Raw genomic sequence first — 15239 nt, 5'->3', positions numbered from 1 at the left:
TCTAATTTTATCAAAATTAATGCTTTTAATGTAACCCTAGTTTTTTATGTGGGTAAAAGGGAAAGAGAAGTTAAATTCAGAGGGAGTTTATCTTAATAGAGAGAAAGTTAACTATCATATTTTTAACTTAACTTTGAACCAGGTTATCAAATATCAAAAAAAGAGAGATTAGTGCAGAGAGCATCGTAATCGAACCTATATTTTGATGTTGTCAAACACTAAAAAAAAATTGGGATTCTACAACACTTAAACGACAACGTTTTTTATAAAAAGTGTTGTCTATTTTTTTTTAACAACGCTTTTAGTGAAAAGTGTTGTCTATTTCATTATTTTTTTATTAATAGACAATGTTTTTCTAAAAATCGTTGTCTATTAGTGATTTTTACGAGTCAAAGACAACGCTTCGTAAAAAGCGTTGTCTATTAGACTTTTTTTAGTGTCTACGACAACATTTTTTAAAAAGTGTTGTCTATTGTTAAGTTCTCATCTAAATCTTGATTAATACAAACCGTTGGATCTAAGTAAGGAGTAGAAAACCCGAACCCTTCTCCCAACTCCTATCTTCCGATCGTTTTTGATCCCGAACCCTTCTCCCAACTCCTCATCTCACGCGACCTTCTCCATCTAACTCCTCTCCAGCAAACCCCTCTCTGGCGAACCCCTCTCCGTGAACCACTACTCCTCCGAACTCCTCTCCGTCAAGACCGCGGGATTAATCTCTTCGCCTCCGTCACCTCATTCACGCTTCCTTCACACTGCCCAATCTCTTTGACCACACCTTCGTCAAGCGGCAGATCCCGGTGCTGAGGCGATCAACCATGACAGATCGACTCATCTCTTCGCCTCCTTCGCCCCTGACGTTGAGACAGTGTAACCACAGCAGATCCCATTGTCTTCTGGTATGCTACTGTAACCCCAATGATTCGTACAAAAGGCTTTGCACCGGAAAAGAAGTGGCGTCTCCTGCCTCCGTTCCTCTTGTCTTGGCGGCGACAGTGAGGCTCTTTGCTTGAGCTCTTCCCGATCGCCTCGCTTGTTTGCCTTCTTCCTGTCCTCCATGTGAGGTGACAAATTCTCCTATTTTTGTTCCTCCTTCCCTCGACTTCTCTCACCTTTCTCGTCAGCTTATTTGATGGCGTCTGGAATTTTCTTGCTCTGGTGATATGAATATGAGACGGAGTGTTCCTTCTCGTTTGTGGTCTGCGCCAATGCTTTCCTCGACGGGTTGCTTTAGGTTTTCCTCGGCGATTTGGCTTTTCGGCGCAGGTGTTGATCTTCTAGGGTTTCAGGATTTATGCGGTTTGGAACTTTCAATGCTTAGTTAGGTTTTTTGGTTCATAATGCCGACATCTGAAAGAAAAGGTGTGTTTTGCGTGTTTAAATCTGCAAAATTACATTTTTCTGCGATTCCTAATTCTCTATTCATCGAGCATTGAGTTGAGTTTGAGCTCTTCGAAACGGTGATTGTGGAGAAATACTTGAGGAAGTTGTAGTTTTTCCTTTTTACCTTTCACAAAAGCCGGCAGTTTCTTTCCCAGTCTAGTATGTCGGTAGTTTCATGAATCTGCCATTTTGTTCCTTTTTCTTCAGATCTCTCATAGTGTTGGCGGTGGGGACAAGAGGTTAGTCTCATGAAGCTTTGAAGCTGCCAGAACAGTTGTCATTTTAAATTGAGTTGAAAAATTCGATCAACAGAGCATTGTGCTCCTTGTTATGGTTGTTGCCCCAGGCAACAGCAGCAATCTAGTGTATTATGTGGTTTCATTTTTTACCTGAGCATTTTCCTTGGTACGGTTTTCCAAGGGACTGGTTACATCTATCTGGGTTTTGATTTGAGTCAAAGGCTACAATGAAGATGTTAAATCCTTAAATAAATTCTGTACTCCATGTGTGTTTTCCTTCTTTACTTCGGCAGACTTTGTGGTGGTAGTCATGTCCAAGGAACTGGTTAGGTCGGCAGCTGCACAACAAGAAGAGCGCATGCTATCCGCAAAGTAGTTCTTATTGAATTTGTATAATTTTATAATTTCTGCTTTTTGCTTTATAGTCATCCAAGGTATGAACTCTAGATCTCATTGTGTTTTCTAGGCTTCATCAGATGACAATGCTGGATTCATGATTGATATGTTAAAGTAAGTACAGGTTTCCACCAACTTGTATTTTTCATGTTTAAACTTGAAAGTCTGAGAAGTTTCTCCTTGGCATTCTAAACTTCTGATTGAATTTTCATCTATTTGTATTTTTCCATGGACAGGGAGTGTGGATTATCTCACAAATCAATAATTTTTGTCTTGGATGAGTTTGATCTTTTTGCTAAGGTACGTGTAGTAACTTTTAGCCACTCACAGAATTCTGTGCAAGTACTTCTTTACTTGCTTATGTTCCCTTGTCAATCCTCCTTTGTTGTTCCATTTTTATCTCATTATGCAATGGCCTTTGCCTTATTCTAAATCTTTGAGCTTTTTGATACATGTGTATGTAGGGAAAACAACGTTTACTTTATAGTTTGCTTGATGCAATGCAAATAATGACTTCACAGGCCGTAGTTATTGGTGTTAGCTACCGACTGATATGTAGTCTCCACATCTCTCATTTTTCTTTACATTCATATTCATGTCAATATACACTGGGCCACCCACATTTTTTTAATCTCTTTTAAAAAAGACAAGTAAAAGGAAAAAATAAGGAAACATTAAAGTTAAGAAAGTGGAAGGATACTAAACAATTGTTTTTATGTATATTATTATTCTTATTATTCCACTTTTTGACTCCTTAATTTTTCTTCCAAGCATTGCTGGTTATACTTGATAAAGCCTCATGTCTTATAGGATGCAGACTAACTTCTTGAAAAAAGAGTTCAGTGTAGGTTTTGTCCCAGTCTCAAGCCGACAATCCTTTTTGATTAGTATATCGAGTAGAAGTAAGCATGCAGATCGCTATCTTCGAGGTCAGCTAGCTATTTTGCGCTTTTTTTGTTTTAAATTTGAATGTCACTATCTACTTTGAAACAGAACTATTTAGTCTTTGTGTATAGTTGAATTCTCCTGTAAATACTAATACTTTGTAATTGAATTCTATTGTTTTGGTACGAGTTTGAAATCATTAGCCAAGCTAATTAATGTTGTTTTATATGTCCAATTCAAATCTAGACATGGTAAAAGAAAATTAATAGTTTTGTAAATATAAAAAAATAATTTTGTAAATAGATTTTTTTTATTTTAAAAAGGCAATGCTTTTAAAGCGTTGCACAAGTGTTGTCTTTGCCAAAAACAACAACGCGTTTAAAGCGTTGCAAAAGCGTTGACTTTGCTACAAACGACAACGCTTTTAAAGCGTTGTCTTTGAGCAGACTTTTAACAGCACTGCTTTTAACAACGTTTTTTCAGCCACATAGACAACGCTTTTAAAGCGTGGTCTATTAGCTTTTTTCTTGTAGTGAAAGGTTCAAGTTAAGTCTAATTGTTATCTAATGAATTAATTAAGTGTGCAAGAAACTAAACTAAAAAAGTCCTAATAGGTCAGTTGGACCCGATACTAGGTAAGGGAAGTCTCAGTGGATCATGGAACTAGACAAGAAGTACAGATGAGTCAAGTGGATTTGACATCTAGCAGGTGGATTTGATAGGTCTGGAGGACTTGATTATGAGTCAAGTAGAAGTCTTGGCAGCTGATCCGATATTGAGTGATAAAGCCTAAATAAGTCTGGAAGACTCGATGTTTAGCAGGTGAGTTGAGATAAGATACTGGAGGTAGTGCGGTGAGGTCGTGTCCTAGTAAGGACAAACCTTCGACACTAATCTAACTTAAGAAACTAACAGAGATTTCTACGTTGAGATCAAGACAATTCTAACTATCATACTGATACAAATTTAATATCTATTATCTAACTATGTTTTCCAGGATCAATATCTATTATCTAACTATATGTAGCAAGATCATATGACCCCTTCAAGTTCAAAATGTCATAAATTTTGGCTCAGAACTCAAAATCAAGTTCTATCAGTGGTCACATGTGCAGAACTTAGAGATCTTCATTTGACCAAGGGTTTGGTCGAATGAACAGGAGGTTCAGTCGACTGATCCAACCATTTTATTAGTCAACTGATAATCATGATTGTTCGACCGAACATTCAAAATCATGGGATTACACGGATCAAATCAAAGTAAAGAAGGAACACGTGGGGTTCAATTGACTGATAAGAGGATCAGTCGACCGAAAGCATCAATCAATCAAACGGGGGTTCAGTCAACCAAACCATATCTATAAAAGAAGGTCTTGAGGTCCAATCTCGAAATAAGTTTTCATCTTCGATCTATTTTGCTCCTGCTACTCTGTGTAGGATCGAGGCACGTGAGAGGGGAGGAGGGGGGGGGGGGGGGAATCACGTGTATTTCAAAATTTGTCTTTTAAATCATTTAAAAATAAAGTGTGCAGCAAAAAAAACAATTAAGTAAAGAAAAACTAGAAAGCAAATACAAGGAGTTACTTGGTTCGGAGCCTTCGACGACTCCTACTCCAAGACCCATGATCCCTCGGACTATATCGATATATTGATAGGCAATCCACTATAAATCTTTTCCAGAACCACTAGAAGAGGGAATAGAATACAAGTACAAAAAATAAGAAAGTGTAATAGCTTACACTTTCCTTTTGCAAGTATGAAAGATGTATAAGAAAAATTAAATCGTTACCAACACTGTAGAATTATAAAATTTGAATAGGCTCATGTGTCAATGTTGGTCTGTCGACAGTGGTTGGATGTCTCAGAGTATTAGCACAATAGTAGTACAACTTGTTTGGAGTGGCAGAAGAGTCATATTAGCTTGATAATAAGTTCTGTAACTTCTGCTGGCCGAACAACTCTTTTATTGAGTGTTGAGGGCTCCTCCAACCTCATCTGAGGTGCCTCCAACCTCAAATATGATCCCTTATGCTTTGGCCATGATAAGTGGCATGGACTACAACCTCTATCCACTCTAAGGCACATTTCAGACCCTCTGAAGCACCTCCACGCCACGCTCTAGGGTGGCTCCAACCACATGGGAGGCGCCTCCACGCCCTTCAGCGAGGGGTCTTTGGAAAAATGTATTTTCCCCCTACAAATAGTGTTATTCTAAATAACAAACTATACCCTACTAAACAGAGTTAGCATAATTAAATATAAGAGATTATTAATCAAATCCTATTTTTTCCAAAATAAGGATCTAGTCATGGTCTCAGCTTAGGCTTCCAAAATGGAACCAAACTGGACAAGTGCCTACAGTCCCAACTGGGACTCATCCTCACTGGATCACTCTCCTCCAGTGCTTACCTTCACTTATCTGCTAAACATCTGGTCCTCCAGATCTGTTTATACTGTCTTTGGTTCTGCTTAGTATCTTCTAAGACTTACTTGCAATATTAAGTTAGTATAATAGATATAAAATAGAAGATAAAATAGTGTTAGTAGCTTTCAAGATTTGTTAGTCAACCACACATGCTTGGAGTTTACTCCTCCAAGACTTTACATTACCTAGGTTTACCATTACCTAGTGTTGCTTAGCTTGACTCACTAGGACTTCCATTGTCTGGCTTTACTCACCAGGATTTTCACCACCTAGTTTCACTCACTAAGGCCTAGCTTTACTCAGTAGGATTTCCATTGCTTGACTTCACTCACCAGGACTTTCACCACCTAGCTTCATTCACTAGGGTCTGACTTCACTCACCAGGACTTCTACTACCTAGCTTCACTCACCAAAGCTTTCATTGCCTAGCTTCTCTCACCAGGATTTCCCCTTGTCTAACCTCTAATTAGGATTAGTCACTCAGTAGACTTCTCACCTGCCTAACCTCTAGTTATGACTTACCTTTGCCAACCTCTAATTAGGACTTTTTCTTGCTAGTCATCTAGTCCTGACTAGATTTCTCTCTTCCAATTGGATCAACCCTTAGTCAACTACATTAGTATATTGTCAAACATCGAAACCCTAAAGGTCGATTGCACCAATACTCTGCTTGTACAAGCTTCGACAATTATGCTCAGAGAATATCTCCAACAACTGCATTATATCTTATATTTAGTTATTGTTGGTAACTTTATTTTTGTCTTGAAATTATTATTTGAAGATAGTAGGATTGTTACTATCATCAATTCATACTTTACGATTTTGTTTCTTCGAAAGAACTATATTAGAATTGCCCAACAAAAGCAGTCAAGGATCGCGGGTCTTGGAGTAATAGTCGGTTGGGCTACGAACCAAGTAAAAATTACTGCATCTTTAAGTTTTGTTCTCTTTTTGTTTCCACTGTGAACTTAACTCTGATTTAGTTTTAATAATAATGAAAAATAAAATTATTTTATTGAATGAGATTCACCCCCCTTCCGGTCATTCACGATCCAACCGATAGAGCCTGGGGAGGGAAATAAGGACAATCAAGGGCATTCAAGATGATATATGTGTAAGTCCCCTATGATGGTTTTGATATGATCAACCAAGTCAAGTTAGGTCTTGTTGTTATCTAATATCTTGTGTCTAAGTGTGCAGGAACTTAGGAGCACAAGAGGTCGAGCGAAAGAAGTAGCTAGCGAGAATTATGGCACAAGATAGAGCCGACGATCTCAGTGTGTCCGAGGGACGAGGTGCTGTAGAAGAGAATGTTGGCGGATGAGAAGGAGGCGTGCAACATTTTTGAGGGACGAGAAGCTGGAGCGAAAGCCTGCTTGAATGCCAGAAGATGGGTTCGGGTGAGCCCTATTTCGGATGGCCAAAATCACCCAAGTAAGCGGAACCAAAGCGTAAGACCCGGACCCAAGCGAGCGGAATCGGACGAAAGTCTCAGACTAAAAAAGTCAACTGGTATTGACTTTCTTGGTTTAGGCGCTTGGACTTGGTCGGACCACCAGGGGCAGCCAGGGCGCCCCCGGTATGCACCCTGGCCGCACCCTAGCCGTGCCCTAGGTCAACCCAGTCCGGGCACCTGGAATAGCTCTGGGTGCCCAGACTAGAAATTTTTATCAAAATTACAAATGTCGTGAACCCTTGTGACATAGATAAAATTCTATCCACGTCCAGGGGTCTGGAACCCTTCCAGGCGCCCCGATTAGGGCTATAAATACAACCCTTATACCAGAAGCTAAACACAATACTTGTAATCAATTCCTTTCTTGTTTAGCTTTGTAATTGTGTGCTTCAACGTTGTAAGAAGCTACTCCGCCCAGAGGAGAATCTTGGTGCCCTTTTCAAGGTCTTGGATTAGCAATCCCCTAATTGCAAACCAAGTAAATTTGGTGTCTCTTTTTCTTAATTAGTTTCTTATTTCCTTTTATCCAAGTGTTAGTTTTAATTTTGTTGTAAAGTGCGAGAAAGGTGTCTTTGTATTTGTAGGGCAATTCACCCCTCTCTTGTCGGCCGTCAAGGGACCAACAATTGGTATCAGAGCCAGGATGCTTCAGAAGGACTAACCACTAACCGAAGTAAAATCAATGGTCAGACCAAACCTCATCCCACCAAAGTTCGAGGGGGAGTTCATGCACTAAAAACGTCGAATAGAGGTATTCCTAAAAACTGACTTTGAAATTCTTTTAATTATTAAATACGGTTTTACAGTTCCAAAAGATCAACAAGGCATAGAGAAAGAAGAGTACCTCTGGACGAAGAAGGAATAAAGTGATTTTGTCGCTAACAGTAGAGTAGAATATCACCTGTTAAGTGTGTTGCCGCCTCAAGAAGTCAACCGCATCGGAAGCTACTTATCAGCCAAAGACCTCTGGGAAAAATTCTTGGAACTCCACGAAGGCACATCTGAAGCAAAGCTCGCATGACGGGACATACTTTAGAACAAACTAACGAATATCCGTTTGGAAAAAGGTGAGAATGTAGCCAAACTACATGCGAAGATCAATGAGCTAATCACCGGACTGATAAACCTTGGTAAAATAGTAACCAATAAGGGCTCGATACGCTATGCACTCAACGCCTTTCCCAGGACTCTAGAATAGATCTCAATAATCGACGCTTACTACATCTCGAAGGACTTATAGGTAAGTACACTAGAAAAATTATTTTCGACTTTAGAATTACATGAATCCAGATGTACATGATCAAGTAAAGAGTCAAGCCAGAACCTGACACTGAGAGCCACCAAGAAGGACGAACCTGAGTCAGACTCAGATCTGGAAGGAGACCAAGAAGCTTACATGGTAAGGAAGTTTAGAAAATTTTTTAGATCTAATAAATTTAAAGAAATGCAGAATAGAAAAACTTATGAAATAGAAAAAAAGTTCGATGCCACTAGTGTCAAAAGGAAAGACACATATATAAAGGAGGACTGCCCAGAGCTCAAAAATAAAAAAGACAAGGGACCCAAGCCAAATAAACACAAGAATCTCAAGGCTACTTGGGACAAAAGCTCATCATCTGAGTCAGAAATAGAAGCATACGCTAGACTATCACAGATGGCTAGCCATGAAGATTAAAGCACCTAGGAAGCCAACATCGATGAAGGGGGAGCGACGTCAGACGAAAGTAATGAAGCATGGGGAGAGTCAAGCTTCAGATCCGACATGGTAAGTGAGGTATGTCTCTTACCTCCTGATCAACTCTATTTTTGTATTAAGTATATGACTAAATCAATGTGCAAATTAAAAAGTAAAAAATGATAATTTTAAAAAGGAGATCTTAGAAATAAGAAGAATTTTAGCAAAATCATGTTTGATAGAAGATTTTGAAAAATTAAATCTTGAAAATATTAATTTGAAAGAACAACAATAACAACAACAACAAAGCCTTTTCCCACTAGGTGGGATCGGCTGTATGAATCCTTTTGTGTCATTGAGCTCTATCTCCTATTATATCATCATCTATATTTAAATAAATTTTATCTTATTTTATTGTTGCTAACCAAGTCTTTTTTTGTCTTTCTCTTCCTCGTTTGATATGCATGTTTATCATAGTTTCACATCGCCTAACTGGAGCATTTATTGGTCGTCTAAGTACATGTCTGTACTATCTTAAACGTGTCTCTTGGAGTTTTTCCTCAATAGATGCAACTCCGACTTTCTCTCTAATGCTCTCATTTCTTATTTTGTCCATCTTCGTATGTCCACACATTCACCTTAATATCCTCATCTCTGCAACTCTCATCTTTTGCTCATGTACTCGAGTCATAGCCCAACATTCAGCTCCATATAACATAGAATGTTTAACTGCGGTTTTATAGAACTTACCTTTAAGTTTAAGAGGTACTTTACGATCACATAAAATACTTGACGCTTCCCTCCATTTCACACATCCTGCTTGTATTCTATGTAAGACATCTCTCTCAATTCCTCCATCATTTTGTAAAAATGATCCTAAATATTTAAATCTCTCGATTTCGGGCAACTTTTCCTCTCCCATCTTAATAATTATTTCATTACTTCTAATATTGCTAAACTTAAATTCTATATATTCTATTTTTAATCTACTAAGCTTAAAATCTTTCTCTTCTAGTGTTTCCCTCCAAGATTCTAGTTTAGCATTTACTCCTTCACGTGTCTCATCTACCAAAATAATATCATCTGCAAACAACATGCACCACAGTACCGTGTCTTGAATGTGCGCAGTAAGTTCGTCCATAATTAGTGTAAAAAGATAGGGACTTAGAGCTGATTCTTGATGTAACCCTATTTTTATTGGAAATACTTCACATCCTCATATATATCCTTAATTAGTTCAATATATGTTACGCTAACGTCTCTCTTTTCTAAAATTCTCCATATAATTTCTCTTGAGACTCTATCATAAACTTTTTCTAAGTCAATGAATACCATGTGTAGATCTTATTTTTGCTCCCGATATTTTTCAATTAATTGTCTAAGAAGATGTATAGCTTCTATTGTCGACCTTACAGGCATGAACTCAAATTGATTTTCTGTCACTGTGGTATCCTTCCTTAATCTTTTTTTTATTACTTTTTCCCAAAGTTTCATAGTATGATTCATTAGTTTAATACCCCTATAGTTTCCACAATTTTGTATGTCTCCCTTGTTCTTATATAAGGGAACTAGAGTACTTATACTCCATTGATCAGACATTTTTTTCGTTTTCAATATCATGTTAAATAATTTTGTAAGACATTCAATACCTTGTTTACCTAAGCACTTCCATACTTCTATCGGAATATCATCTGGTCCAACAGCTTTTCCATTGTGCATCTCATTTAAAGTTTATTTTACTTCTGAAGTTTGAATTCTACTATAAAAATTGAAATTTCTATGCTCATTTGACCTAATTAAATTACCTAAGTTAAGTTGGTCACCTAAACCTTCATTAAAAAGTTGATGAAAATATCTCTTCCACCGCTCTTTTATTTCTCCATCGTTTACTAATACCCTATTACATTCATCTTTAATACATTTTATTTGGCTAAGATATCTTGTTTTCCTTTCTTTCACTTTAGCTATTCTATAAATGTCTCTTTTCCCTTCTTTTGTATCCAATTTTTGATATAACCGTTCAAAAGTTTCATTTTTTTTTCTTCACTCACTACTTTCTTAGCTTCTTTCTTGGCTATTGTATATTTTTTTTAAGTTTTCCTCGTTCTTACAAATATATAATTTCTTATAAGCTATTCATTTTTCCTTCACTTTCTCTTGTACTTTCTCATTCCACCACCAAGATTCTTTACTTAGTGGCGCAAACCCCTTTGACTCACTGAGTACACTCTTTGCTACTATTTTCAACTTTGATATCATCTTATCCCATGTTGTATTAGAGTCATCGTATATTTCACCTAATGCTTATACTTCTACCTTCTCCTTAAATATATTTTGTTTTCCATCCTTTAACTTCCACCACTTAATTCTAGGAATTGTATATATTTTCTTTCTATTGATACTATGTTTGAGACGTATATCCAATACTACTACCCTATGTTGGGTAGTTAAGCTTTCTCCAGGGATGATTTTGCAATCTCTACAAATCTTTCTATCCTTCTTCCTAACCATAAGAAAGTCAATTTATAATTTATTATTCCTACTTTTGAATGTGACTAAGTGTTCTTCTATTTTCTTAAGAAACGTATTAGCTAATATAAGATCATATGCTATCGCAAAATCTATTATAGTTTTCCCTTCCTCATTCCTTGTTTCAAACCCATAATCCCATATACTCTCTCATATTCCTCATTTTTCACTCCGACATGCCCATTTAGATCACCTCCTATTAAAATCATTTCATTTGGCGGAATATTTTGTAATATTTCATCTATGTCCCCCCAAAACCTTGATTTGATAGTTTCATCTAATCCTACTTATGGTGCATATACGCTAATTATGTTCATAGTTTCTTTCGCCACTATTATCTTAAGGGATATAATTCTATCCCCTTTTCTAACTACTCTTACAACTTCATCCTTTAACAAACTATCTACAATAATACCCACTCTATTTCTTGTTTTACTCTTTCTAGTGTACCATAACTTAAAAATCGAGTTCTCTATCATCTTTGCCTTCTCGTCTGTCCATTTTGTCTCTTGTACACACAAAATATTAATTTTTCTCCTAATCATCATATCTATTACCTCCATTAATTTACCAGTGAAAGTTCCTATGTTCTATGTTCCAAATCTTAGATTATTAGTTTTCCTATCATATTTGTTCTTATCCAACATATGGTGTGAGAACTCTTGCCTATTTAACACTACACCCAAGTTCTCATGGAGATGTAATGGTCCTTGCTGAGACGTTACGGTCGGACCCTGTAACGCAAACTCTTACATATTTATCACTATACCCGAGTTTTGGAGATATAGCAGTCCTTGCCAAGACGTTACAGTCGGACCTGCAACGCGTTCCTTCCGGGGAACAACTAGCATTAGCACAATAGTTTAATGGATTCATTCATTGAATATTTGCCATAGTTTGATGCTGGATGGTAACCTAACACAACCCTCCTCCTTTATCCGGGCTTGGGATTGACCATGACCGGTCGTCATGGGTGAAAAATTTAAAAAGTTCTGCATGTTCAAATTTTTATGCTTTAAATTTTAGAAATTATCAAAGACTGAACTGGTATTACAAATTTCACAAGAGTCAAATTAGAAAAGTAACAAAATCATATATCCCTAGAAAATACTTGATCAATCTAATAGGAAGAAACCTATATTGGGTTCCCAAATCATGCTTAAAATAAATTTAATTTTTTTTAAGGTTATTGTAAAATACCGAAAAGGACAAATAACCATAAGGAAATTTTTGAAAATTTTTAGAAATTTTCTAGGATTTAATCGGAACTAGTATGACGTATGTTAAGGGGATCAATTATTGGAGTAGGGGAAAACCTGTTTAAGCTACCCTATTTGAATGAGGAAATGTTTAATTTCTTTAAATATTTATTTTCTTTTCGCCCTAATCTCACACTGTCTCCCCTCTCCCACGATGCCGCCCCCTTCTTCTTCCCCGAGCCTCTTCATCTTCTCCAACTGGTGCCGCCTCGTTTCCTCTCCTCCCATGCGAACAAAACCCTCGGCCAAGGAGAAACCGGGGCACTTCTCTTCCCCGACTCCTCCATCTCTCAGTCCCCATCACGCCGACTTCACTGCATCATCTCCGTCCGCCATAGCTCGACGTTGCCGGCCGTGGGAGATCTGGTGTCGTCGAGTCCTTCTCTTTTTTACGATCACGCTGTGCCATCCTTGGTTGATCACTGCCATCACCGATCTCTTTGTCATTTCAATCGCGCCGGCACCGTGTGTCCATCGCCGACCGAGGCCCCTTCTCCATCGATCGCTGGAGTTCTTCCGGTGGTTGTTCTCATCCTCGAGTCGCCGCCTTAGTGCAAGTAGGTTATCTGCCAAGAGGGGAACCTGAGCCCTCTCCCCGATTCATTGGTGTCGTGCCCTAGTTATGGGTGATGCTACCATTGTCCTTCAGCCGAGCCCTCTTCCCATCAGCTGATCACCTGATGTTATACCTTAGTTGCAACCACGAGATCCTCTACCCTGGTTAGTCTCCTACCTTTCGAAATGGTGCCAGATCTCTTTGCTTGGTCTGACATGAAGTTTTCGGCCAATAATCAGATATTGAATTGGGGTAAGGCTGTGAACTGATCTTGTATTTCATTACAAGGTTAATTGATAGATTTTCTTTGATTGGGTGGTTAGGTTAGTAGCTGATGGAGGTATGGGCAACAGTAGGCACCGCCAGTGATTTTCAGCTATGGGTTGCCCTCTGATCATGAGCTACTAGTGCATCCAGATTGGGTGAGTATTAAGGTTGATTTCAGTTCTACGATTTGATTAGTGTGATGAATACTAATCAATTGGATGAATTAAGTTTGTGCGATTTATGCTAAGTTAACTTAGTAAATGGATTGCTACATGATGAATTAAAGAGTTGACAATATTGGGCTAAATATAATTCAATCAAGGAATATTAGTGAGAGTTAATCATTGATCATATTTCGATTATAGTTTCCCTAAATATATTTGGGGATTTGATTTAGCTATTTAATTCATATATAATTAACTAAATTTGTATATCATATGTCACAGGACCTTGATTCGAGATGAGCATCTCAACGTGGGATTTTCTGATATGATTTCCACTTTTGAGGTGGGTACCTTTGACTTATTTTTTTTGATATTGTCATTCTGATATGCTTAGTGAGTTATAACTAGTTGTAATAGTTATTCTTATATCTACTTGGTATGTCACTACTTGATACCGTAGTTTACCATATTGTTATCTGTTATGCATTTATGCTTATGTCCTCTTGATTCTTGCATTATATACTTATGTAGTGACATACAATGCATTACCAGATACAAGTCTAGCTACTAGATTTACTTGACATGTGTACCTAGTTTACTACTTGGCATGTGTACCTAGTTTATTACTTGACATGTGTATTTAGGTTTATTACTTGGCATGTGTACCTAGATCATTGATATAGATTTGGTTTTCCTTTTGGTACACATTATGAGGAGGTTGGTATTTTCAGGATTACATACTTAGTATCTTGCACTATTTTGCATGATTGCATGATGAGTGATTGAAGGCTCCATTATTGTTGAGCACATTGTTAGTTACATGATCTGCACACACAACCACTTATTGGTTAGTGGTTTATTAGGCAGGGCGTGTGGCAGTTTTACTCTGTCAGGCTCCGCTGGTCCGGTCATGGGTAGTGTTGCACTACAGCACGGTAGCATGCAGGGATCCCTCTTCTTGACTATGACGCAGGGAGATGAGAGCTTTGACTCCCCCACTTTGTTTAGGGTAGGAGGATAGGTGTACTTCGACAGCATCTTGTCCACTCGATCACTCAGGAGTAGTGATGGCAGAGTGCACAGTTGTCACAACCCTACCCACTCAACCTCACCATCGTGTGTGAGGTGACTGACTGGCGTTAGGGGTGACCAGGACATTTGCATCATATGCATGGATTACATTTATTGCTTGTGATTGCTGCATTTTGGATGCTGCATTTTTGTGGTTACATATGATTGACATGCATACAAGAGACATGATGTGTTTGGTCTGACGACCCTTATATCCAGATAGGAGGTCCTAGTGAGTATAGTTTCTTTGCTTGTTCAGTTTTCGCATTTCCTATTTTTGATCTGGAGACTGTACTCCATTATTATTACTGTTAGATATATCTTACTATGCATGTCAGCTTGATACCCGCTGAGTTGTTGAACTCACCCCGTTGCTTTATTTCTATTTCAGGTTGAGGCTGTTAGGAGATTCCAGTCGCTAGTCCCCCACCTTGTGTAGATATGGTTTTCTACTTTCAGACTTTGTTTCCTTGTTTTGTGATCAACATACTTGTGATGTGTAGATATTGTACTCGTGGATTTTATATAGAGTTTTGATCTACTACCCTTGTTTTCCGTTGCGATGATTTTCCGTTGTGGGTTGGGTTTTCCTCAAGTAGTGAAGTAGGAGGTATACTGAAAAGGCGGAACACCACGTACAATCCACATAGGTATCTGAAGGTGTTTGGGGCAAATTGTTGAAGAGAAATACCAAAATATCGGCTAATATCTACCAAGAATGATGGAATGGGAAAGCGTAAGCCCACGACTAGTTGATCCTTGAAGAAGGTGATACAAGCTCTCAAGGCGTAGCGCAGACGATGGACGCATGGTATCTCTGACGTAATGGTCAGGGGTCGATTCTCAGGAACTGATGACCTGGGATTTACCCCGCCATGCGCCTATGGCATGTGTACCTGCATGAACCTCCCTCTATATCCATGGAGCCGACACT

General features: G+C 38.2%; 1 long non-coding RNA gene across 5 annotated transcripts; it reads left to right on the top strand.

Moving 5' to 3' along the window:
- Positions 1-565: 565 nt before the first annotated feature.
- Positions 566-14846, top strand: LOC121979238. 5 transcript variants are annotated; one of them, XR_006111343.1, is made up of 6 exons: positions 566-1064; positions 1591-1994; positions 2089-2132; positions 2255-2947; positions 13517-13577; positions 14697-14846. It is a non-coding gene; the product is annotated as an uncharacterized LOC121979238 (long non-coding RNA). The 5 variants fall into 5 exon arrangements; XR_006111340.1 differs by having other exon boundaries at positions 566-1994; positions 2255-2318; positions 2862-2947; XR_006111342.1 differs by having other exon boundaries at positions 566-1994; positions 2255-2318; positions 2829-2947.
- The last annotated feature ends 393 nt before the right edge of the window (positions 14847-15239 follow it).

The sequence above is a fragment of the Zingiber officinale genome, chromosome 5A (assembly GCF_018446385.1).
Source record: "Zingiber officinale cultivar Zhangliang chromosome 5A, Zo_v1.1, whole genome shotgun sequence".
Lineage (NCBI taxonomy): Eukaryota > Viridiplantae > Streptophyta > Magnoliopsida > Zingiberales > Zingiberaceae > Zingiber > Zingiber officinale.
This window is presented reverse-complemented; position numbering and strand designations above follow the sequence as displayed.